The 27,039-nt window shown below is 41.0% G+C and overlaps 1 non-coding gene across 4 annotated transcripts; it reads left to right on the top strand.

The window, feature by feature from the left end:
- Window positions 1–199: 199 nt before the first annotated feature.
- CCDC162P lies at window positions 200–26,660 on the top strand. 4 transcript variants are annotated; one of them, XR_005604345.1, is made up of 5 exons: window positions 200–248; window positions 713–842; window positions 19,342–19,451; window positions 20,629–20,678; window positions 25,923–26,660. It is a non-coding gene; the product is annotated as a coiled-coil domain containing 162, pseudogene (transcript). The 4 variants fall into 4 exon arrangements; XR_005604346.1 differs by lacking the exon at window positions 200–248 and adding an exon at window positions 261–343; XR_005604344.1 differs by lacking the exon at window positions 200–248 and having other exon boundaries at window positions 255–842.
- Window positions 26,661–27,039: the final 379 nt, after the last annotated feature.

The raw sequence follows: 27,039 nt of genomic DNA, 5'->3' as shown, positions 1-27,039 counted from the left end.
CCGAAGGGCACGGGGCCGGTACAAAGGCGGGACTGGGGAATGGGAGCCAATAGGAAAACTCTGGGGGAGTGGCGAGGGGCAAGAGCCAATGGGGGGAACAGGGAGTAGAGAACTTTCTAGGGCATGGGACATATTAGGTAACAAGGGGTGGGGAGGCCAACAGCCAACCGGGGAAGCAGAACTGGGGTACATTACCATAACAGAACAAAGCATCCTGAGAGAAGCTTCTTTTCTCACCCTAACCTGAGGTTCTGTGATACTAGGGACTGTCTTACCAGTGGACTTTCTTTGAGGCTTGTACTGCAGGCTAACTGGCCACAACAGATGATACCAACAGGATTTGGTGTTGTGAACAATTAAGCTTCTCTTCACTTTCCTCCCTTAGTTTTCTTGTGTTTTCTCTGGCTTTATGTTTCCTGATGTGGGTTTTTTGAACTTGAACCTCACAAAGAACATTTGTTAAAAGATGATGAAAGAGATATGTTTACACCAAATGGCTGGTGCGCTTGTTCTTTTCCTTGCAGAATACTCTGGGGTGCGCCAAAGCTTATGGAACTTCAAATCTTTTCCTGGTCTGGGGTTCCCTGCAAGCAAAAACCACAACCCCGTGCTAGAAATAAACAGAATTACCACAAGCCCTGGGACTGTAGGCATGTGGAAATCCCTGTGATACTAATGTCTGCTTGTTTTCTCCTTTTTTGGTTCGTCTTAGGCAATGTAACTTGTGAGCAATTCAGTGGCAGCAAGCCCATCCTTGGCTGGGCACACGCCTCTGTGGATCAATGTGCTATGCTGCTTGACCTCTGGACCTCTGAAACTGCTCTCCTGGAAAAAAAAGTCAGGTACGGAATTTTTTTTGTCTGAAAACAGTGATTTGCAATCAGTTCAGTTTGGGTTGCATAAGATTCCCTTTCAACAACATTTCCTGTTGCGTATGCATATGAATGCTAGAACCAGCAACTATATTTATTCTATAAATATCACTCTATATTTACTATATTTTTTTTCATTGTTATTTAACCTGAGAAAAAAGTGCCATGCTTTATTATGTAGTTAAAAAAAAACAACAAGAAAACCAACACTAAAATGTGTATTAAGCAATGTATAGCACTGTTATCCACAAGGGCTGCTGCATATCCTGAGGGCTCTCCCCTTCATCCCTCTCAATCCAGAAATGTGACTGTATTTTTCCATGCCCCATGGAAGCATATAGGGTTTCTGCCCAAAGATTTCAGTGTTGAAAGATGAAGATTAGACAAGTTGAGAGGAATGGACCCAGAGAAGCTTGGAAGTGTATTTCTGTCTAGGGGACTCAGCAGTCCCAAGGACAGTGCTGTGAGTGTCAGGAAGTGGAAAGGAGCAGATAAACCACTTCAGAAGCACGGAGAAATGGCACTAATTGAGGTCGTCTTCACACACTTGAAATGTTTTGTTCTCAGTCCTGGAACACAGGGCACTTCTCAAAATAGGAATAGTAGAGGGTGTTATGGAATCTCCTGTGTACCCTTGAAGAGGCTTTAAATAGAAAACCTTTTAAAACTAAAAGTATGTAGTTTAGGAAATCTCCTAAGGCCACTCTCCCATTTTCGGGGGGGTGGGGGCAGGGGGAGGGTACAGAGCTATGTAAATTCTGTCTAATTGCCTAGTTCACTAAGCTTCTGCCCTCATCCCAACAGACTTCACCTTCCATTGCTATATAACCCTGGTACCTCTGTGCACCTACCTTTCATTTTTATCATGGGTCTTCTGTACAAGGGAATTTGCTTTATTTTATAAAGAAAAAGCTCCAGCTAGAGAATAATGAAGCCTCTACAGCAAAAATACAGTAATTCTCTTCCAAAAGCATCACAGAGTATATTCTGGAATTGTTCTCACAACCCAGCTATCTAAGCAGGATTAAATGTACAGATGTGTTGTTGCTGGAGGTCTCACTTTTAGCTAAAATTTTAGCTAGCTTTCTTTCCATCTGGGACAGAGTTCATGCATATGAATGAGGAAACAAAAGCACTTTGTACGGCAGATTAGCTTAACATAAAGCTTGCTATTAGTCTATTGCTCAAGCACTCTCTTAGCTTCCTCAGAACAGTTCAGGTCAGGAAGGTCAAAATCAGAGAACTTGAGTGTTGAAATCTGTATTCTCAGGAACCAAGTTACCTCCTAAGACTTTCTGCATCTTCCTCTTCCAGAATCTTTTGGTTCAGTATGGAAAGTAACACAGATGCTTTTCTACTTAAGTGTTAATGCAAGAGAGTCAGATCTAGGTCATTGCATAGTGACATTACTGGTATGTCCAGAAGGAAGAGCACTAGATGTTCATATTTTCAATCTCCTAACTACCATTTGACCAAAAAGAACTACAATGCTATCTCAAGAGTTCACACGTGCTGTTGTTCTTGGAACATTCCTTTTTCTGACCTAAGCTGTGGGCATTGGTAATTAAAATTTTTATTTAAAAAGAACTTAAGAGCTAGTCTTGATAAAGGACCCTTAAGAGGGCTTGAGTCTTTGCGCAACTTTAATTACACCTTCAATTAATTTAGAGTTTCTCCAAAAAATATTAAGTAACAGTGACAGTCATTGCCAAATGTGTTAACAGAAGTCTTGGAAGAGTCAACAGGTTTCAGGTTGAGGGAAATGGAGCTTTTCAAATATATGAGAAGAGATTAGTTGTCAAAAGAAGCAGGTGTTTTTAAAGCAGTAAGTACACTGCCTGTTACTTTTTAAAAGAAATAATGTGTATCATAAAGATCTTCATGTTTCAGTAGAAAAAAACCCCAAATGTTAACTTTGCAAAATTTGGATGAAATTTCTCCTGTGAGTAGTTTATTCTGCGTTCTGTTCTTGAGCCTTCTGATGAAGCATACAGTAATATCCTGTACCACAAATGTGATGCTGCAGCAGGTTACTGGTGGTTTGGTACAGGCAGCAACCTTTATGCTCAGAAATCTCTCCCCAAAAAAGAATGAGTATTTGGGCAAACAAACATTTCTAAACATGCCTTGGAGTATCTCTTCAGCTTTTTTGTTTACTTTGAAGCTTATCAGAATGCTTTGGATCCAAAGGAAAGATTCACTTTGGCCCAAGCGATTACTGACATCATGCATAAACATCCAGGGTTTGATTTTGAGCTTCAATGTATGTTAGCACCTACAAAGATGAATGTATGTGTTTGCAACTTCACCCCACTGCTGAGGGACATAGTAAACCAACAAGTAGGTTGAATTTACAGTATAGCCATTTTGGGCAAGTAGGTGAAATCCATCATGGGAAACTTTGATTAAAGCCTGCACGGGTTTACAGTGTTAAGGTGGGTCTGTACTAATTTAAAAATGAAGTCCACGGATGTTTTGTAAATAGAAGACCTGAAGATCAAGAGCAGAAAGCTATCATTTGTTGCTGCCTGCCCCTGAGGTGCAGCCAGGCCGAAGGCTGTGCAGGCATGCCCTGACTTGCTTGAACCACATGCTCTGAATCCCCTTCATTCTAAGCGCGGGTAAAACTGAAAGTAACTGGGATCCCACCGAAACAGAGTCCGATTGGCTGGTTACCCTGGGTGCGCCCCGAGTTCTCCCCTTCCCCTTCCCCCGAATAAAAGACGAGCGGAGCAAGCCTCCCCCCGCTCTTGCTCTGGCTACCCCTCTGCTAACGGCTTGTGTGTGTCTCTGTCTCGGACTGAGCGTGATCTACTAGCAGAATTAAAGCATAGAGCGAGGGCTATATTTCTACCTCTTTGCTCCTGCTTTTGCAGCTACCACTTGCTGCTTTTGGAGCTACTAAAGTGCTAGATCGCCTGTGCAGTCTCTCTAGGCAGCTCGAGGCTTTCTGAGGCACTGAACTGAGAGCCTAGCTGGCTAAGTGTGCTGTGAGTATTTCCACAATCATTTCCTCAACATAAGAAATGAAACATTGGAAAGATTGCAGAGCTTCATACGTCATGTTAAAGCCCCATCTGCTACTGTTTGAGACACCTAGAAATAGTATTTGAGAGGCATGGAAGGTAAATAAAATGATAATCTAATTTTTTTCTGTAATGAAGTACATAAGGAACTAGTCATGTTTAGAGTAAGAGAGAAGAGACTTTAAAGAGAATACAAACAAAACTTGTGCTTCGTAGTGCACTTTGAAAAATTTCAGATAGCTGGGAATTCCTGTGCTAATAATTAAAGTACAGCATTTCAAATCCTCACACTTTTCTTCAGGTCTAAAAATCTGCCTCAGCTTTCCTCTACACCTTGTCACAAGGTGTTTCCTTTCTCTGAGCTTTGATTTCAGAGGCTGCAGGTTGGGAAGCTTAATTAGCTAACTTTTGTAATGTGGCTTTTAGTCCACAGACAGAAGTTGGGGGTTTGGTACAAGAGGCTCAATGTTGTGCTGCTGTTGCCACCAGTGCTTCCACATTGCTAGCAACAAAAATGGAATATTGCCAGCATCACTGGATCTCAAATTTTGTTCTGAAACAATATGAAAGGCTCAAAATAATTTTAGCATAAATGATTCATGTAGAGTGGGTACATAGATAATTGACAAGAAAACTTTTATATATATATATAAATAGAATTTTTTTAAACTTCTGTTTAAATAAAGAATAGTTGATTTTTGCCTTGATTTCTAGCTATATGTGAATTTTGTTGGCTAACGTCACTGCGTTTATTGGTAAGTTTTAGGTAGAGGCCCAAAGGGAATGTATCTACAAGACTGTTTTTAGAACCTTACCCCATGTCTGACAGAGCCAATGCCATGCAGCTCCAAGATGGACCCACTACTGGTCAGTGCTGAGTCCCTCAGTGACAGTGGTAGTGCCTCTGGGATAACAGATTTAGGAAGGGAGAAAAAAAACCTGTGCAACAGCAATTGCAGCTAGAGAGAGGAGTGAGAAAAAACAGCCCTGCAGACACCAAAGTCAGCGGAGAAAGAGATGGAGAAGGTGCTCCAGGTGCCAGAGCAGAGACTCCCCTGCAGCCCCTGGTGCAGACCATGGTGAGGCAGCTGTGCCCCTGCGGCCCATGGAGGTCCATGGTGGTGCACAGATCCACCTGCAGCCCCTGGAGGACCCCACACCAGAGCAGGTGGATGATGCCTGAAAGAGGCTGGGAGCCTGTGGCCTATGGAGAGAGAAGCCCACACTGGAGCAGATTTTCTGGCAGGACTTGTGACCCTGTGGGGGACCCGTGCTGGAGCTGTTTGAGAAGAACTGCAGCCTGTGGAAAGGACTTGGGTTGGAGAAGTTTGTGGAGGACTGTCTCCTGTGGGAGGGACTCCATGTAGGGGAAGAGCATGAGGACTTCTGCCACTGAAGGAGTGGCAAAGATAACATGTCATGAATTCATTGCAACTCCCAGTCCCTGTCCCCTTGCCCCACCGGTAGGGGGAGGTAGAGAAAATCAGGAGTGGAGTAGAGCCTAGGAAGAAGGAAGGGCTGGGAGGAAGCTGTTTTAAGATCTGGTTTTCTTTTTCATTATCCTACTCTGATTTTGAATGTCAATAGATTAATTTTCCCCAAGTCAGGTTTGTTTTGCCTATGACAGTAACTGGTGAGATCTCTCCTGGTCCCTATCTCTCCCTATGATAAGTTTGTTATATCCTCTCTCTCCTACCCTGCTAAGGAGTGGAGTGATAGAGCAGCTTCATGGGCACCTGGCATCCAGTCACCACATCGACTGTAAAAAATTTAGTATCCAACACCTGAAAGTAAGACTGTTGGAAAGAATTGCAGTCTTATGGTGAATCAAGCAATAGATAAAAAGTCTCACGCTATTTAGATACCCAGAAAAAAAAAAAAGGAGAAAAAGTGATTCCTCCCCCACCAGCTTTACACAGCCCTTTCATTACAATGGATTTGGTACTTGTATCTTGCAATGCACTGGGGCATTAGTTTTCCTATGGGTACAGAATATTAAACAGTAATGATGGAAGTAATTACTGAGGTTAGCCTGGCCTCAGGATTGCTGCATCAGTATCCTGACCTGGTGGTACAACTTTCCCTGCCCTTTGGCCACAGTCTATTACTCTTTTGAGTACAGGTGCCCAGCTGGATGTGTGTGCACTGTGACTTCACATACAGAATCCACACATTACCTGCAGGTACAAAACTGCCCCTCGTTCCCAATCCCTCGGCTGTGCAACATTGTGGGTTATGCAGAGCAGCCACAGAGCAGCTGATATACACCCAGAAGCCAAGAGCTCCTTGCCTCAGGTCCCTTCTGGATTCCTGCCTCTGTCTTGAGCCCCTTGCTCATATTCCTCTTCCCACAGACCTTGTGATTTTTTGTTGGTTATCTGAGGGTTTATTTTTAAGTGCAGGCAGTTTTAATGGGCAGGCATAACCATAGTAGATGTGACAATGTGGTTAATAAACCATGTCAGCTAATGAAAGAGAATTTTAAACATTTTCTGTTTTCATGAGCAAATGAGACTACTTAGATGTGTTCCAATATAATTACATTTATTACGACTACAGTTCTATTTTCATATTGGATGTTTGATATCTGATGTGCAATAAAGCATTGCTGTTTATTCTTGCAAATGAAGCTATTGTAAGGTTTTTTATGTAGACAATTAATAAAAGCCTTATTTGAGACCTATTTGTTCTTTCTTTGTTTTTGTTGGTTTTAAGTTCTACTTTGAGGAACATTTATTTAGCTAGAGTTTCACCCTTCTCTTGGTTTGGTGTGATTCATCCCCAAAGCTCTTGAGTGTGTCTACCAGGAACTCCACAGCATATACAGACCAAAAACAGACACTAAAGGAGGTAATCTAGAAAAATAAGTACTGCAGCTAATAGTTGGTAAGTGGCTAACTATGAAAACCCCAGAAACTTTCTAGAATTCTTTGATTCAAAAGGACATAAGTTCCATTTTGCTTATGTTAGTAGTAACTCTTTCAAGTAGAATGTCCCAGTGTGATCTTGCTAGTTCAATTATACTTCCTGGTTAAATTCTAGCTATGTGATTCTTAATTTATTTACTTATTGCTTAAGATTGGTGAAGATACATTCTATCCACCTTTAAAACAAGATTTTTTTTCCTGCAAATGACCACAGAAACATAGAACTCTTGACCTCATGATGGCAGCAAGTAGAAACAACCAGCTTAATTAGAAGGAAAATATACATGGTTAATACTGATGTGAGGTCATGATAAGTCTCCAGATTTTGTGTTTGTGTGTGTGTACAGTCTACAAAGAAAAGAAAGAGCTGACATTAAAGCAAATATTGTTATAGCTGAAGTAAATTATTACTATAATGTCTACTATTTCCTGGTGTAGGACTCCAAATTTGGTTGGGTATAATTTTGATAAATGCTAATTATTGTGAATGAAATTACCGATGTTGGATGTCTCAGCAGGTTGAGGTTTTTTTAATTAGTCAGCTTAGTTGTTGCTTGCTACTTCTCCTGTCCTCATTGGAAACAGAAAATATGCTGTTCTCCTTGTAGCAGCTCTGTGAAGAAGCTCAAAAAGATGACTTGTCCTGTCCCACCCATCCAGAGCCAGAGAATTACAAGTGCACAAAGTACAGGATAAGAAGGACAGAATAAAGTTACACAGCTTCTGACACTGAACTTTGGGGTGCTGTCTTTCCAAACTCTGTTTTTTCAGTGTAGCTGTGAATATGTGGGGAATGGCTGGTGTTGAAATCTAAGCATTTATTACTAATAACTGCATGGCTGTGTTCACATGTTCTTATGATCTGTGATTCATTGGTCATAAGCAGCAAAGTGTGAAGCCACTCGGCTATAGCAGTGGCCACACCTGCCATCTGCTATGAGCAGGGTGGCCCAGTTGTACAGGCTGGGACAGACATAGAGAAGGAGCATCTCCATGCACAGAGCCAGGAGCTGTTCCTGCCACCACTTCCACAATACAACAGATGATGGAGTGTTGTCTTGCCAGCTTCCACATGACCAATCTGCAGCTTTTGATCATTTTTATTTCCTGGGGTTTCTCTTCTTTTGGAGGCTTCCATCTTCAGTAGAAAAGGGGTCCAGCTCTGCAGACCATAGGTGTTTGCTCTTCCCATTTCGGGACCATCATAGGTACACTGGTGCATGTGCTGGGATCTGCACAGTCTTTGGAGGAGGAATGGCCCCAGCTAGTAATAAGAGAACCAGGTTACAGGGGTATATATACTTTCGAGAGGTATATACAGCTGAAAGCCTGCTGAATAGTGAATCAAAAGATAAATATCTTGCATTAGATATAAAAAATAGATAAAATAACATTTTTTATGGATAAAATAAGCTTTGAGTAAAGCCAGGTTTATAGGTTCAGTGTCTTTTGCCTTCAAAGCAAAAGACAAAATGCCAGCATATTTTTAGGGGCCAGGATAGGTCAGGGTGGGCACAATTCTGGCCTTGCATGGGTAGTTAATCAGGAACAAGTCCAGTCATGATTTGAATGGTCCCCTAAAGTATTTAAAGGCCTTTGTTATCTGTATGTAAGTGATTTCTCTCTTTCCTTTTCATTTTATCCCTTTGTTAGAAGTTATTTGCTGAGGTGCTGATAGAAGACCCTGTGTTGGTGCAAGAGATTGCTTTGTCATTATTAGAGATGGAAGCAGATGAAGAGAAAAGGCAGGCAGAGGTAAACAGCTCTTTATCCTGGATTCCTTCTCTGTTCTCCTGGACCTTGTCACACTCTGCCATTGGCTGATGGAATTGGCAACAGAGAAGACATGGTTAGCTAGGTTAGTGCTGTTTTAGCTGTGGGGATTTCAGGGAGGTGTGGTCTGCAGGGAAAAAAGTGAGTTCTTTTAAATAGACTACCTACTATAGTTGGAAAAAAAATACAGAGAGAAGTGTGCCTGCATTTCTGTTGTAGGAGCTGTTTGCCTGCATGTCGAGATGGGGAAATGGGTTTAGTTTCAAAAGTTAAGGCCATGCTGCTTATCAAAGCTTGACAGGAAAAACCTTTTCCCAGTGAAAATATCAAAATTTTGTCCAAAGGAGCAGGCAGAATTCACTGATCAAATGAACACAGTTAAATATCTTAACAGCCTTCTTATGAAAAGCAGTGCAATATAAGAACAGGCACACAAGAAGTACAAGTTTTGTTCACCACCAGAGGTAGGAAAATATCAAAATTGCTCCAGCTCTGCTGATCTTTACAATGATAATGAAATAAGAGAGGCAAGAGAAGTCAGTGTCATTTATGGAGTTATCAGCTGGAGGAGATGACAATTTGTACAGGAAGACAAAGAAGATAAGGACTGAGGTAATGGGGAGACTACAAAGGGTAGTCTTGGAAGCAGGTTATTGGTGAAATTCTTCTTGTTCAGCTCCATATGACTTGACAGTTTTATTAATGATCTCAGTAGAAAACATAAGGAGGTGTTATTAAATTCAGGACATTGCAGTGCTGGCAGATAAAACTGATATGGAAAATAAATTGAATACCTTGCAGGAAGAACTTAGAGTTCTAAGGATTAGAGCAGTAGAGAGGAGATAAGCATCAATAACACAAATCTTAAGGTTATGCATAATAATAGAAAATTCTCCTGTGGGCTTTGAGCTTATTACTTGGAGGCAACAGAGGAGGAGAAAGAACTGGGTGTAGAGCTGGCCATGGGATGATTGTAAACTGCCAACAAATCACAACCGTGATGGGCAGGAAAGCCATTATTTCTAACTGTGAGTCAGACAATGAGTATTTAGATAGAGGGGAAATTGATGCCTGTATGTGGTTCTGGTAAGGCCTTACCTGGATGATTAAGTATAATTTGGAGACTTGTGTTCAGGTAAGACAAATTCAGCCTGGAATGGGGGCAAAGATGATAAACTGGCATGCTGGGGCAAAATAGAGGACACATTTTACAAAAGCAAAGGAAATAGATTGGCTTGTTTATCCTAGCAAAAATGAAGGCTGAGAGAAGATAACATTATTCTCCACAAATACACCAGAAAGATAAGCACTGAGAATGGAGGGAAGCTATTAAACTAAAGGCCAAATTTGGCAGCAGAACAAATGGATCTAATCACTGTGAATAAATTTAGTCTTGAAATTAATAGGGGATTTCTAAGAATCCGACAACAAAGTTCTAGAAGGGAAAGAGAAAAGGGTAGAAAACTAACAGTTTTAAAGTGGGGCTTGATTCATTTATGGAAAGGATTTGCGGGATGTGATTGCTTGCAACAGCAAAGTTGGGTGTGTAGGATAGACGACATTTCAGTCATGGTTTGTCTTTGTCTTAACCCTTTTTCTAACTTTCCTCTTGAAAATTCAGAGTCTGTATTAAAAAGCCAGCAGCATTTATTTTCAGCAGCTGAAACCTAGACATCTTTAAGATACGTGAGCCATGACCACTCAACTTAGTTTGGTGGAAAATCTAATTTTCTGTCACAACTCTTTTTCATTGAAACAAGAACTTCTTGAACTATAATCTGACATGTGGAACTTTCTTGACCAAACTAACAAACAGGTTAATCTACATTAACCCGAAAGATTCCATAAAGCAAGGAGGTCTCTTTTCTTGGCAATTTGTGTTTCTTGTTTAGATACTCAGCTTTCTAACAAAATAGAAATTCTAGTTAAGCTACTGCTGGTTGGACTTTTCCTTCAATTATATACATGCATACATACAAACACAAATATTTTCTAGTAATTAATAAGGGGTAAGGTTACACTGAATTTTTCATTTACTGTTTTTTCATGAAACCTGTAGGAACTTAGTATCTTGAAAGTTCTGTCTCTGTGTCAGATTTCATTAACATTCATCAACTGCTTTAAAAGTCGTGTAGAGCAGACAGATGAGTAGTCTGGATCATTGCCTGGCTGCATTTCTTTTGGGAACGGGACTAAGAGGACATATTCATCTGAGGTGGCATACTTAGAAATCCCTGGAAAATAGCAGTAAATTGTCATTTTCTGCTATGAGAACTGAGTGGAAAGTTATGACAGAAAGTAAGACCTCAGACACATATGTAAGGCCAGTAAGCATAACATTATCTTCATTTTAGAGAAGATGGTTAAGTCAGTCTAAATATCAATATAAACCTATATAGTTTATTTAATGCAGTACTCTGAGGTGATGTTTTTACATCTTCTTTTGATGTGATGAAGTTCACAGTTCATTAGAGTATGAACTGGTAGAGGCTCAGATTCAGATTGAAACATCAGAAAAGATCTCTTTTTCTGTTATGCAGTGCTAATGTAGTGAGTGCACCTGCATTTGTGGATTCCTCTACCTCATAAAATAGCTTTTGTCAGATGTGTCGGAATTACTCCCATTACTTGACTGTCTCTCTATTCCTGGAGTGGAAGGTCATTTACATTTAAAAATACACATTTATGTTGTGTGTACTGTTCCTTACAGCCCCCTTGCTTCTTTATGTTCCTCAGTGTTTCCCCAGTTCTCAGTTTCTCAGTATTCCTCTTCTACCATTCGATGACAAGGGACGTCCTTTGGTAGAAAACTAGAGGTAGACAGTGCAGCTTTAGTTTGAATTTTGCTTCTTTTTGGTTTTGTTTGACACAGTCACCTTTTTAATATCTTTTATTGTTCTCTATATTTCCCCTTTGCATGATAACAAGCTGATGTGTGTGCTGATGGCTGTTCTGTACAGGCTCTTTACATGTCTATACTGGTTAACTGAGACTGCCATTTATAATAATAACACAGCGCTCTTTATTTTAAGACTCTAGAGTTGATTTTGGCTGTGCCCCATATGATTCTTTATTGATGCACGTGGTGTCTTTCATGTATTATTTTGTCTCCTCACCTTTTCTTTCCTTTACTTTGCAGGCAGGGAATGACACCTGATTTTAAAAGATTAAGAGCTATGTCTTCTAGGTTCTCTTTGCGTTTTTATCACATTCTCACATTCTCTGTGACCTGATTGCTTGACTGATAAAACACCCAATTTGATGTTAGGAGAAAGAAAGGGAGTATCTTACTCCTTTGCACTCTGTACCGAAAAGTCAAAGCCTTTCTTTCTGACATCTTCTTACACTATATGAGATGGAGCATCACAGACCAGATCAGTATTTCTGTGGTCTTGCATCTGAAGGAGTGCAGTGATGGATCTGTAGGGAGGGAATGCTAAAAGCAGAACAGTGCCCAGCTTCTGATGCTTGGTGCTTTAGAAGTTTCCTGAGTTAGTGGTTGCATCTAGACCATGTGTTTACTGTGGCTGATGGACTGCACTCATAATTCATTAGATGGGGGAAGTTGTGTTAGGGTTGCTTCATACTGGGGCCATCTAGAGTAAATGTTTCTTAAGTTATGAAATCACTGTTTTAATAGTAATAATGTGTATGTGCTCTACTTGTCTGTTTAAACTTCCTCTCTGGCAGTCAGTCCTCTGCCCAATTTCTAGTCTGAAATAGGGTTATTCATCTCTCTGCAAAAGGCTGTCCTTTCTAAATAGGAACAGTTAGCCTATTTCCCTTTGTTTTTCCTTATGACATTACAGGCTTGCAACTGACTGCCCTTTGTGAGTGCTGTCCGTGTCAATTGAATGGGCAATCCTGAGCAACCATCAGGTATCTCAGAAAACACTCGTTTGCTTTGTATCCATCACACCATTTCAGATGCCAAGAAATGTTTTAAGTTGAATGCAGGTGTCTCACTGAAATGAACATGATGGATGTAGGTTTCTAGATGTGGATTGTTTACAACAGAAGGAAAGTTAAGTTTTTGAATGTATCCATGTGGTTTTGGTTTTAGGTTATATAAGGCTTTTGCAGTGGAAGCAGGTTTTAGGAAGTTCCATTTGTACCTGAGACCTGTGCTCTTCGAATCTACATCTCAGATGGAAAATATTCCATCCCACCGATATTCGTTACATCTCTCTTGGAAAATGACAGCTCTCTGAAAGGTAGACTGATAATTTTTTAGGTTTCATGGGATGTAATCTCTTTAGATCAGATAGGATCAAGCCTTTAGTCTGCTTAGGCTCACACATAAGCCACTAAAACTTCAGTGTATAAAATACATAAAATTATTCAGGCAGAAATGTAAAATGCTGCATGAGTTGTTTCTTATTTGCATAGTTGGGGATTGAATAATACTAATTTGAAGCTGTTGAGGAGTGAAAGTGAAGAAAACACTGCATCTGTGTAGAACACTGGCAATTTTGCAACGAAAGTGTATTTTCATTCAAAGTGAGGAGTTCCTAAGGGACCTGACCTGAAAGCGATGGCCCCAAACCCCATAGGTAGCGAAACAGGACCTCGGAAACTGTTGTGACAGTTTTCTAATTCTGAGCACAAAGCAAGCTTATTCTCCTAGAGTTAAGCTGCACTTCATGAAGTGACCTCTTTGGTCTTTGTTTTTCAACTCAGTGACTACTGGACCCAATCTCCGCACAAGGAAAAGGCTATTTATTATCTTCCCTTTTCCTCTGGGGAAAGTGACTGGAACAAGTAGATTTTACAGTTGCTTTGATTTACTCTTTAAAGAGTCGATCAGTATGTGTGTATACGCACACAAAATACACCAGTTTGTGTGTGCGTGTGTGTATTTTATATCAGGGTTTAGGAGGAAGGAAAGAAACAGCTTGTGAATCCTCTTCCTGATTTCAGGGAGAGCATTCTGTCAGTTGCTCACTGTGGCTAAGCCTGGGCAGCAGGACTCCCTTCTGACTACCTGCAGACCTATGCTGTTGTTTGAATCCAATCCCCTTGCATATAGTCCAGCCTGCTGTGAAAACTGGGCTGTTCCTAACAAGTTTAGCACTTGCAAGCGACTTGGGGAGAAACTTTAGCTGCTAATTGCATTAGAGCAGTAGTGTATATCAGAGCCCAGAAGACAGTACAGCAGCACAAACCCCCACATTAGTAACCAATACTTGAAACAAGGCATGATTAAACTAAACAAGCAGATTTTTCACTGGCATAGACCAAGCTCATCTTGGAGGAGTTAATGAATCATTGTAAAGTCAACCACAAAACATAATGAGAACATATTCTTTTTCTTACAAAACTCCTTTGAAAACTAAAGCATCATCCTAATATCACTAAATTAAGGATTAGAGTCACCAATTCCACTATTGTTCTAAATTTAAAAGGGGAAAGAAGTAAAAAGTATTTCTGAATTTATCATAATCTTCCTTTTATCTTCAGTTTGGCTTCTTTCTGTCATGCTCCATGTTGATAGATAATTTTGCTTTTATTTCAGATATATTCCATGTAGCTTACCATTAAGCATTCAAGAAATTGACAATCATATTGGAAAGTTTAGTATGTGTACAAGAGATCGTATAGTGCAGGTGAATGGTTTAATCTGCGGAATAAGCAAAAAGATGTGTATTAAATTATGGAAGAAAATTAGTTTAGTCTTCAATGGTTTTTTGCATACTTAATCCTTTCCTCTTTGTACAGGTGTATAAAAACAGTATCACAGACTGCCAGGCCATGGACATTTCTTCTTTAAAGCTCTCCACAAGGTCTTTTTTGCCATCAACTCAGTCACGACCTGAACTTTGCAGCATGGTGGCATGTATTTAAAAATTTACCAAGGAAAACCAAATATGTCTTATTTGGTATCTATTCTCTTCCCAGCCTGTTTGCACATGGCTGCACTCTCTAGCACTCTGTTCTACTGAGTAGAATTGAGCATACAACTCACTAAACATAAATGAATGAAATATTTCCTCGGTCCCTACATTGAGTCATGTTTCAATGATAACAATGCATACAAATATAATGCCCTGCCTTACTCCTCCTTTCTTTAATTAAGCTGCTGAAGTACTACAAAACAGAGAGCAGTTTATGTAAAGTGAACAGCAGAGGAAATGCCTAACACGTTTTTTTCCCTTTCCTTAGCTCTTGTATCTATCAGGAATAAGGAAGATGGAACTTATCCTGGCCTGTCAGGTCATTCAGAAAAATGCTCTTTTGGCAGACATTCAGCAAGCCTCCTTTTGTTATTGGATCCAGCCTCCCCATACCCTGGACAGAAAGGTTAGAAGCATCTTCCTCACACTGCTCTAGCAGTAATGGAGTTAGTCAGCCCCAAGAGGGTATCTGTTAGTTCTGCTTATAATCAATTGGGTGGCAGTCCTGAACAATACTTGGAACAGCATCACGGATGACTGCAGGAACTGCAGTGGGTGTGTATTAGCATACAACATAAAAATAAATGGTGTCACATCAGTGATTTATTCAAAGTCTAAGACTTGGGTAAGCGATGAAGCATAGCCAAAAATACACAAGAGAGGACTGATGGAGGTTGGAGATTAATTGAATTCAAAAGGCACAGGTGAAGTCTTAAAGCCTGTGGTATGCAGAAAGGCTAGCAATCACAATCTGACCTTGAAATATGCATTTTTCTGGGGTGGTGAAACCATGAATTCCCACTACCAAAAACAGTATGGTCAACACTATTTGCAATGGGAAACATCCATGCCATCCCGATGCCATAATGTTGGTTCAAAAGCTACCTTCCAGGGTTACCAAAATTATTCTTCCTTGCCTAATATTTGGCTTTCCCTTTTTTTTTAACATCCTGTATTTAATATATGGTGTTCAGGAGTTGACCTTGCTTTATATATGCTAAGTTTTTGTAGGGCTCTGTGCAGCATTTCTTATGCAGCTGTCGTCTCTCTTCCAGAGAAAGCTGCCTTACAGTGGTGAGATAAGTGATCTCGTGTGCAATATTGAATATGTAAACAAAGAGAGATTCTTTGGGGCTTGTTGTGCCTTCTCTGTGTTTATATTGACATCTCTTTCCATGTTCCTTAGTACACTTCTTCCATCTCCCCTCAGCCTCCTCTTGCATCCCTGATGCACCCCGTGCTCAATCCCTCACTACCAGGGAGTATCCTCAGGTCATTCCTGAGTATGGGAAGTGCCTGTGATTTGCTGTCTAGCCAGGCAAGAAATACTGTGTTTTGCAGCAGGTTTGTAGCTGTGCATGTGCTGACTGCCTGGCTGTGATGCTGGGAACCCAGCTGGCTGCTGCCTCCTGGGAGCTGAGCAAGCCAAACAAAACAGCCAGGGATCAAACCCTCCTTTCCTTTTCCCTGAGCAGGGAGTTCTCCTCACTAGCTGAATGCTGATTTTGCAAAACTGGAAGGAACTTTTTACCCTTGAGACCTCTGTTCTTATGTCAAATGTATTTAAAATTAGTCAGAGGGTTCAGAAGTTGTTGGAGATGAACCAGCTGAGGGAATGAGAGTAAAACATTTCCTGTGTGACACACCACTAGTTTTTTTCTGAGTTCAGATATGAAAAATAGATGTTATCATGACAGTCAGTTGTCTCATTTTGGGTCACTCATAGCTGTAGCATAAGGAGGGGAGGGAAAGACACATGCAGCTGCAGCTGTGACTTGCAAACTTCTGAGCATGAACTGCTGTTTCTAGAGCAGTGTCCTACACGCCGTCTTTCCTTACATTGGGGATGATTGTAAAAGAAGTCCTAGGGTCAGCAGTAACCCCAGAGACTGTCAACTGCACCAGAACAGACTTGCTCCACCACTACATGGTTTGCATGCTGTCCTGGCACAAGCAGGACAGTGATTCTGCATTGTATGGCTGAGATCCACTGGCCCAAACAAATTGATACCCTGATGATCCCCCAGAAAAAAACTTAGGGCTGTATGGTCAGAGCTGCCTGCTTGCTGCTGAGCAGGAACCTTTGCAGCACTGAAATGCAACTTTTGGCAGCACACAGCCATTGTCCCAGGGGGCTGCTGCACTCTGAAGCCACTTGGTGGGCACCCAGGCAGTGAGACCAGCTGTTCTGCCTCTTTGGGCTGGCCGGGGTCTGCTTCAACCCCCAAACTGGTTTCCATTCCCTCTCACAGACAAGTCTTCATTTCTAATCAGATCCTGCAGCACTGAAGTCTTCAAAGGAACCTGAGCAACCTGTTGAAAAGAATTGATCTTCCAAGCATTTGGAGCTCTCTTACTGGCTAAATGCAGAATGGTTTCTTTCCCACAGAATGGCAGCAACTCTATTTTTCATTTTCAGATGCCTCCTCTCCTCTACAAATCATTTAGTGGCTGCTGCATGCATTCTGAAACAGTTTTTGCTCATTTACCGTCAGTGGGTATTAGCTAACTTATCAAACTCACACACAAGAGGCAATCAATACAACCAACAGAGGCAGTGATAAGGTGCTCATGCATCTGTTATTCCAGAATAATATGCAAAAATGGAACAAATCTTGTAAAGCCTCCCTACATACGAAAAGGAGATGGATTCAGGATGTCACAGGCTGTGTCTGCACTGAGGGACCTACCAGTGCTATGAGCGGTGTGGTTGCCCACCCAAAACAGGGCAAGGTCTGTGGTATTTCCCTTCAGCCTGTGTGAAGGAAAGCTGTTTGTGTGATGCCAAGGGAGCTGTGTGCTCTGCAGCACCTGCCACTGCCTGGCTGGTTGACAGCCAAGACCCATGGGCTGTGCCATGAAGGGCACAGGCTTAACCAGGTCAGACTCGCTGTGCAGTAAGTCCTCGTGCAGACCAGTCTGTTTGATAGTGGTCCAGGACTTTCAGAATGATGAAATCCCATGTGTTTGAAACCTCAGTGCCCAGCTTTACTGCCTTTGTTTATAGGCTGAAATATTTCTCAGGAAGACACTGCTCATGTCTGCCCATTTACTTCTAAGGCAATTGCTCACCACTGATTTTTTAATACATGTTTTATATTCCTTGTGCTCAGAAGAGTTGTTCTCTGGGCAATAAGTCAATTTTCTACAACTGAGCCAAGGTGTTCTTTGGTAGACCTATCTGCAAGCTGCCACTAACCCAAGTCAAGTTAGTACTTAGTTAAGAGAAGGAAGTCAACCCTCAAAACATGGCTTTTTTCCCCCCTCTTTGATCTTTCTCTTTCCTGCCATACATGCAACAATAATTCTTCTTGATCTGCAGTGGAATTAGTGTGCTTTTTTAGCACCCCTGGACTTCAAAGTACCTGTGACACTTTTGAAATATGACTTAAACCATTTGGAAAAGTACCACTTGTTCCTATTTGAAAATTAGGATTATTTTTATATAAATAAGCAAAAATTTCTGAGGCTCCTACATAATAAGAGCCAATGGGACTTACATAGGAGTTGTGAGGGAATGAGTGTAGTTTTTTGTGTTTGTGGGGAGGAAAACCGATTTTCCAGACAAGTAATCTAGAGAAACAATTATTTGTATGTATTTGAAAATGTGACTATCTGTAAATATTCATATTTTATTTGCAGCTGATTGAATTTTGAGAATGTTGTCTGATTTATAAATAGGGTACTGCCTCTAAGTCTGCTGCTGCTACGGTTTCATTATGCCCATGCTCAATGAGAAATGTTTTTCTTCTGTGACTTTCAATGAACCCAGTGAATTATTATACCATAAAACTAGAGTAAATGAAAACACACAGAATTGCAAATCTGCATTGATTTAGTAGGAAGAGCTGCCAGTCTTTATGACAGCAAGCACAGAATTGATGTTCATGATATTTTAGGAAAGAAATGTTAAGTCTAACAAGTCAGAGCAGTTCAGCAGGTGAAAGACATTTGGAAATTCTGGGAGTGAAACAGAGGATTGGCTGCTTTGATGACATTCAAGACCAGGTTTATGGGGCCTTGGGCAACCTTGTTTAGTGGAAGGTGTCCCTGTCCATGGCAGGGCTGTTGGAACTGTGTGGTCTCTAAGGGCCTTTTCGACCCAAGCTGTGCTGTGGTTCTATATGACTCTGGTTTCACATTAAAACCCATGGAGAAAACCTTTAGTTAACTAAAGGAGAGAATCCAGATACCTCTCATGAGTTCCTAAGCATCATCAAGTTTACAGCTGAAAACACTGCAAAATTTTGACAAGTAGTAAGTGGGCCAGAATAAGGCCATTAAATAGGATTTTTCTCCTCGTGTAGAACAGAGCTTGGTCTCAATACTTTTATGCCCACTTACTACTTCCTGTCTTTTACATGGGGTACTGTGTACTAACAAGGTACTGGCAAGACACATATATTTTTTATATTATTCAGTGCTGATTGGCTGGAAGTTGAGCACAGAATATTATGTGCTAACTGAACAACCTGGTTTGAAGGTACAAATAAAAGTGCATTCAATATGTCCAGTTTGGCCCAGGCAGACTTGTGGTTTTTATTACTACCTTAATGCCAGTATGAGGAGGTTTTTTTGGGTTTTTTTGTTTTGTCACTATTTCTTTCACCATATATTTCACTTCCCCTGAAATTAAAAATATATAAACTCTGACTTTTTCCAGAACTTATCTCCAATAGCTGATCTACAAGGCCCTGTGTATTTATACCGGTTATACATAAGGAATGAGTAAAATGAATGTTGTTGGAGAAGTTGTCTAAAGAAGTTATTTGAGTGGTTCAGAAGAAGATTATCAGCTCATCTTTCAAAAGGTGACTCTTCAACTCCGATGTTTTTTTTCCCTCTTTAGGCTTCCAGAAGCTTTCATTTCCACTCAGCTGGACAAACGGGGACTCCGATAGGATGCTGAACCCCATCACTCGAAAGAGAGAAGCACTGTGCAGCAGGCTGCAAAGCCCTGTAAGGACATCAGGATGCTCCCAAGTGATTTTGAGAAGGACTGTTGGGTTTTGGCACATAGGTGAAGTGGCAGCTTTGAGTTAGTGTTTGCGCTTACCCAGTGGTTACTTTAAGGAGAGGGTGAGCCAGTGGCAGGTGTGGAAACTCCAGAAGAGGGCAGGAGGCTGGGATGTGGTCAGGGTGTCTAGACAGTGGCCTGGCTCCTTCTGCTGCACCCTCTCCCCGTGGTCTCCCATGGGCACAGCTGTAAGGCTCGTGATGGAGAGGGGCATGGAAAACAGCAGCAGTCCACAGGCACAGAGCTCATTAAGGCTGTGGATGCTAATGGACATTGCTCCTAAACTATTTCCAGCCTAGGTGTGGACATAAATTCTGGCTGTAGTTATGCTGATGGGTGCAGAACTGCTCTGGGCTTCTGCGTATGAAGTGTCCAACAGTGGTCCTAGCTAGAGATAGAAACTTTGTGAGAAAGTTTCCTCTAATAATTATTTCTATACATATTTTAATTTTAGAAGATGTGATAGTTATTTTTAAAAGTAATAAATGTAAACATACAATTATGTTTATGTATTATAGAATTTGTCTTCTGCAAATTCTTATTTATCCAGTGTCTAAAGATGAGAACATAGATCCTGTATTAAACTGCTTGTGATTGTCAGTCTTGTGCTGACTGCATCACAGGTTAGGCACAGCCTTGAGGAATTTACCATGTAGTAAAATCAAACTCCTTCTATACAAACCCTTAATGCCTATTCCACTTTTAAAATAGCGAGCATAAATTATTTAGTTTAATGTACTCCTCACATTTTTGCCAGCTCAGTAAGGTATGCAAGTGTACAAGGAAATATCTGCAAGCTGCAGGCTCTTCTGGGGAAATACTACAGAATTTGTGAACAAAACTGTATGAACCAGACTTTAATAAAATAATTCTGAATTTATTTACAAGACTGACTTAGCTGTCTCCAGGGCCTGGCACACTGGTTGAAATGTTTTTTAATGTTTAACCTCCTTAAGGTTTTGGAGTTTCATAGTTCAGATGTTTGTAATACTGAACAAAATCTAGAGAGGTTTTTAAAATTATATGAATAGAAAATGTTACAAGTGTTTCGGCTTTGCTAGATTCAGAGTACATGTAAGTCCTACATGATACTAAGAAGAAAATATTATCTCTTCATAGGGTGAAGTTCTGAGACTCAAAAGAAAAATTATTGTTGAATATTGCCATTAGTAAGTATATCTGATATAGACATTTACTGTATGTCTAAATATGTTTAATATAGATCTAGTATAGACATTTTCATACAAATGTATCACGTTTTAAACCTAACTCTTCTGAGGTCATGTTTTTCATGTAGATGTATGAATTTACAGACTTTTTATTCAGAATATTATGAATATGCCTGTAAGCTATTTTGCAAGCTGAGGAAAAGAACATTTTCAGTGGTTTAGTGGGATAACATTACAGGTAGTACAAGCCATGTTGATGAGTAGGAAATATGCTACTTGGTTTCTTTATGAGAAGAAAGGATTGATGGTAGGATGCTAAGCAGAGGCATACAACACCAACACTTTTTTGGTACTTCAGCAGAAATACCAGATAAACATCATTGATATGAGTGACAAATTGTAGTGGAAATAATGTGCAATAGAACAGAGAATGAATGAGTGGGATGTGCTATCCTATGAATTCAGTATAACTTGTAAAACAATTTGTGAGAAAACATAAGTTCAAACAGGGTGGGACTTGATTTTATTTTTTTAACTCTGTGTTCATATGTAAATGTTCAGTATTTTATTGGTTTTATGCCCAGGTAAGTTTATGTTTCTGAGACCTTTCTCTTGCACACAGTATCTTGAGATTGAGCACAAATACCAACAAAAAAGAAACGAAAAAAGGAAATGGGCTTTTTCTAGTCTGTTTTCACTAAGAAACAGACCACACTTGGCATAACCCTGTAGCCTAGTTTATGTGTTTCCTTTCTACTGAGTGTGTAGCCTGTTGTGAAGCCACCTAGAACTGTATGTTCCACTCTGTCAAAAGGCTGGGCAAGAACAGAGCATGTGGGCAACATCCAAGTCTGCCATTTCATATGCCCAGGTATGGAAAGGTGCATTCAAGCAGCCTTGGGAAACAACAGGGCAAGGAGAGAGCTGTGAGCAGGAAGGCATGTTTTGCAAATGGTGTGGGTTTGTGTCACACTGCAGATGCAGACTGCCTGTAACCCAGGTAATGTGGGTGGGTAAGGCCAGACTAAGGGGTCTAGAGGCAGTTTGCAGCCCGGGGTTGGAGTAGAGTTTCAGCGCAGCTCAGTGATAATGAAATCTGACTGAGGGTCACACTGTCGAATCCCCAATTGTGCAATTAACTCATCATCTCACTTAGCTCCTTCCTGCTTCTGCTGCCTTATTGTAACTTAAGTATCAGCAGCTACCACAAAATGGCTGCTGTATTAACTTGTGGATTTTTCTAAAGCATTGTAAAGATGAAAAGCATTAAATCTAAAATTTACCATAGTTCTTAAATGCCACCCTCACAATTTTTATCATGCTGGTCATCACAGTACAGAGGAAGTACAGCTTGTAAATTTGGCTGTAGAAGGTGCCAAGAATATCCACACAGAAAGAGGTTCAAAGGTAGAGCTTATCTGGGCTGCTGATGCCCCATGCAATATTACATATTTAAATTATACCTTTTTTAGGCTGAGTCACTGTATGTCCCAGCATGCCGTGAGAGGTCAGCTCACTGGGCACTACTATAGCCTAAGAAGCCTCTTAGATGACATCCCTGTCATCAGAGACAGTACTTCATAATTGGTCTATCTCAAGCAAAAAAAAGAGGAGCAAGAATTAAAGAAAAACCCTGCAGCTAATGCCAGGTTTGCATTAAGTTTGCAAGAGTGTTCCTGGGGGCCAGAGTCCTCAGTCAGTGCATATTGCTAAGTAAAGGTAAATACATGTCTGTAAAGGGAATGATAATCTGAAAGTGCCTTGAGCTGTGTGTTCTGCCAGTCTTCAGGCAATTTTTGATGGGTGGAAAATGTGCAGAGTCTCCTGCAACAGCTGGCATACAGAGAAAGAAAACTTTGAAAATATTCTTGCTTCTAATCCCAGCACTACATGTAAAGGATAAACAAACAGATAATCTCATTTTCAGGATGTAAATCCTCTTCTTTAATGATTAATCTTAGGTAGTGAGGGTTTTTCTGCCCTTTAACTTTTATTTGTTTAAGATTTAAATGAAACCTACTAATAAATTGCAGACATGTGACTTGTTGGAAGTTAGGAAAGGAGAGAAAGAGCACACAACATCTAAGGAGATGACCCTGTATCAAGATGACCCTGACCAATTGTGCTCCTTTCAGAAAGCACAGTTTTTTGACCATGTCACAAGGATCTCCTTCCTCAAAACTTGTGTCTAGCAAGGCATGCCCTTCTGCTGACTCCCTGTGTGACTCTGTTAGCACCAGCAGACAGATGGGTTTAGAAGTAGTCTCCCAGCACACTGTTTTGGCTTCTGATCATCAGCAAAAGAGAGGCTCAGCAGGAAACACAGGAAAACACATGTTAAGGTTTGGGCAGAAGCTTGTGTCAATGACAAAACCTGGAAGTTGTAGTTACAAGCCCAGTGAACTATAAAAGTTGAGAAGATGCTCATCAGCCCTCCCCTGCTCTTATCTGGCTGGTAGTTACTGGAAAGTAACTCTGTCACAGGCTTATTGTTCAGGCTATTTTCCCTCCTTTATCTGCCTAGTTTTGTCTAAGCCACTGTATTTTGTACTCCTGTCTCAGACTGCCCTGAGAAGCTTTTAAGCTTTATAATATTTTACATATTACCATAAAAAGTTGTACACAGGCCACTCGTAGCACATTTACTCTTAGATTTAGAAGGAGTTTTCTCTGGACACAGTAAGAAAAGAGATAATAGTAATTCTAGAGCAGAGTATTTTAGTAGACTTGTGTTTCAAGCTCATGCTGTCCCCACCCCAGATTGTTTCAGTCTGTGGGTTCATGAGTCTCAGTGTCCTTCCGCCCTGAACTCATTTGGGAGTTAGGACCAAGAATGGTGGCTTATCATAGTTACTCTTTATTGCCATCCTAGTTTATCAGCAAGGACTGAATCAAATATGATTTATTTGCACCAAGGAGCTGAGTTCAGCTGCAGAACCTATATATCTGCAGTTCATGCCATGCACTTCCTGCTACTCTTGGAGTCACAAGGATGTTGAGTAAAGAATAAAGCCATGGTGCATTTCAGGAGCATCCATCTTGTGACAGAGAAGGCATTCCAGACCATTAATTCTTCTCGGATAATCAGCAGAGGTCTGTGAGTCCTGATGCTGTGCACCCTGATCAGGTACTCTTGAACCTGTAACTTGGCAACAGCAAGAAAATAATTCAGTATCCTATAATACTTTGTAGAGTTATACTATTACACTTCTTCAAAGAAGTTAATTTAAATGTATTAACTTATAAGCAGTTACACATTGTCCTTTTACACTTTAAACATCCAAGACACTGTCACACCCTAGAAAATGTGTGTGTACATATGTATGCCCTTTTATTTCTTTAACAGCACTGAATTTTCTTAAGTTGCCTGTTCTCCTCCTGTGCTTTGACACTTGCCTGTGTCTCTCCATCAGCTTGTGGCCCAGCCACACTCACTTTCCTATCATTTGCTGCTTTTCTGTGTTTCAGATACAAAGGAAGCCGAGAGCAAAACCTCACCTACTGGAGAGAGGTAGATGTGAGGGTGCCCAGAGAGCAGTGAATGTGGGGACAGCTGCAGTATGGGAAGTGGGGGTGGCTTCAGCATGGGGATCAGGGACCCCTACAGCATAGGAACTGGGGACCACTGCAGCATGGTGACCACTGCAGCACGCCCTTCGCATCTGCGTCAACCTGTCCTGCACAGGCTGTCACAGAAACAGGCATTCGTGCCAGAAAGAGAGCTGCAAGTTGCTGGAGAAAAGGCTTTGATTAAGAATTGCTCCTGCCCTTTCCACTCCTCTGGTCTTTTTTTGTCCCTGCTTTATCAGTTATTACCAATTAATGTTTCATTTTCTAGTTTTGTTTAACTCAAGCCAAGAAGCACGTTGTAGATAGCAACTGCCAATTAGTTATGATGAAAGCAGTAATTTAGCTTCCAGCTTGCCTGCATTTGGAGGGCTATAGCAGAAGTTAATTAAATTGCGTTCTTATCTTCTGAACTATTCTTGCTACCTGCATCTGTGGTTGCCAGGTGCTTCTGGGGTGAGCAGGCCCTGCCTTTCCTGTCCCTCTCTCCCTTCCTCCCTCTGATAAGGACCTGCAGCTAGGGGAAGGAAGGAGGGAAGGAGGGAAGGAGGGAAGGAGGGAAGGAAGGAAGGAAGGAGGGAGGGAGGGAGGGAGGGAAGGAGGGAGGGAGGGAAGGAGGGAAGGAGGGAGGGAGGGAGGGAAGGAGGGAAGAAGGAGGGAAGGAGGGAAGAGGGAAGAGGAGGGAAGAGGAGGGAAGGAGGAGGGAAGGAGGGAAGGAAGGAAGGAAGGAAGGAAGGAAGGAAGGAAGGAAGGAAGGAAGGAAGGAAGGAAGGAAGGAAGGAAGGAAGGAAGGAAGGAAGGAAGGAAGGAAGGAAGGAAGGAAGGACTGACTACTGACTCTGAGGGAGAAACAGAAGATAGTTATAATGTAAATCTTTCTGGAAATATATATATATGTATTTCCATAAGACTAAAATTAATTAATATTAATGTGAACTGTTTGAGAATAGCCCATCTCACTGTAGTCATCTGTACCTGAGACGATTCCCCTGATTAACAAGAGGTGCTTCAAAGGGATGACTTGTTTCAGACCCCTGGGTTTGGATGAGATGTTTTGTGTCCTAGAATTCCCTCTTTCTCTCCCCGGGGACTCAGGGGAGGTGCTGACATTGTCAAAATCTGCATTTGGTCAAATGAATCCTCTTACTTTCCTCATTTTGCTGTCTTCATGTTACACAAAGTTGAGCTGCAGCAGGATGAAGAGAAGGCTGTGGATAGTAGTCTGCATCCACCCTTACTAGCTTACCTAAGCCCTAGCAGTGTCCCTTAGAAAGAGGCAGAAGCACTGAGTACAGCAGAAATGTTACCTTACAGAAGACAGTAAAGGACTCCCACAGCAACTGCTGTCTTAAAAGCAGATGTTGGAAGCAGGATGAAAGAAGACAATGTATGACTGTGGGTTTTGTGCAGTGGTGCCATCCTGTTCTTCCCTGCCCCCAGCCTTTTTCTTTGTTCCCAGATTTGGCATATGAAACTAGGTCAAGGCTCTTAGCCATACATGTTTTAAAAGTACTAATCACTCTGTGAGCATGACAAAGCATGTTTTGGGGGGGTTAGGATTTGGGGGGTTTTTTCACATAATGTAGAAAATCGATTCTATTTGGGATTAAACTCTGTTTTAGCTGTTTCTTAGGAAATGGCACTGAAAATCTTTCATCTCTTTCTGGGCTGATCTAGATGCAGTGGGCTGTTCTTCTTTTCTCTCTGAAGAAGCCAGATGCCACATCACAGAAGAGTGGCAAAGTGTTGGGACTCCTCTGCAAGCATGGCTACAGAGAAGTCACCCTTCATGTCCTGCAGTGAGGTGGGGAAGAACAGCATCTGTGACAGGCAGATCACAGTCCTTGACCACCAAAATCAGTGAAGATGACGCACATCTGGACAGCGTATGTGCTTCTGCCCTGGGAGGAAACCCTGCTCACCCTGCTTGCTCTCACCCTGCTGGTATCGTTTACAGGTTGTGATGTAAAACAGAGGAAATGGGGAGTGTGAATACCAGTCTCACCCTGAAAAGGATCTGGTTTCCTTAGGTACAATTTGTGCTTATCATTCTTGTGTGAAAGTTAGTAGGTCGCAGCTGGTTAAACAAACCCTGCCCAATTATAATTTCCATGCTTACAACACAGAGTATTTAACCTTTCATTACTCCTTTCTACCCAAATCAAGGGCTTAAATTTTTGCATTCAATTTTACTTTGTTCTTTTTTCAGTGTAAACAAAAAAGGAAAACATTAAAAACCTATAAAAATAACTTCAAAAAGACCTGAACTTAATCTCCAAGATTAATTGATGTCTCTTATTTCAGAATGTACTAACTGCATATTGTACTTCTTCTTCATGTATATGAAGAAATGGCACATTGTATATAAAAACAAGAAAATGCATTATTCATGTAATAAATGCTGGTTTTTTCATGTCTTCTGGCAAAAAAAGTAGGCTGCCTACTAGTAACTGCACATCATATTTTAAAATAATGATGCAGATTTTTAATGTGCGTCAGTTGCATTGCCCTGCCTGTCTCCTGTTCTTAGCCAGCAAAAGCACATTCCCGGAGGAAGAGACCTTGAATGCCCTCAGTGCATCAGCTCACATCCTTGCTTTATAAAGTAGGTGCTTTAAGAAAGTTTCTTCCAAATGTCTCTCAAATTCAGCAGATTTTGAAGGTCAAACCTTTACCTTGTACTCTACACATCATAGCTGAATCATGTTATGTCTAAAATACACTTGCTCCAAATCTGAGAGACAAATCTTATGTTCAAGTAAGAGTTTAACTTAAAAAAAAAAAACAAACCAAA

The sequence above is a fragment of the Corvus cornix genome, chromosome 3 (assembly GCF_000738735.6).
Source record: "Corvus cornix cornix isolate S_Up_H32 chromosome 3, ASM73873v5, whole genome shotgun sequence".
In the NCBI taxonomy this organism is placed as follows: domain Eukaryota; kingdom Metazoa; phylum Chordata; class Aves; order Passeriformes; family Corvidae; genus Corvus; species Corvus cornix.
This window is presented reverse-complemented; position numbering and strand designations above follow the sequence as displayed.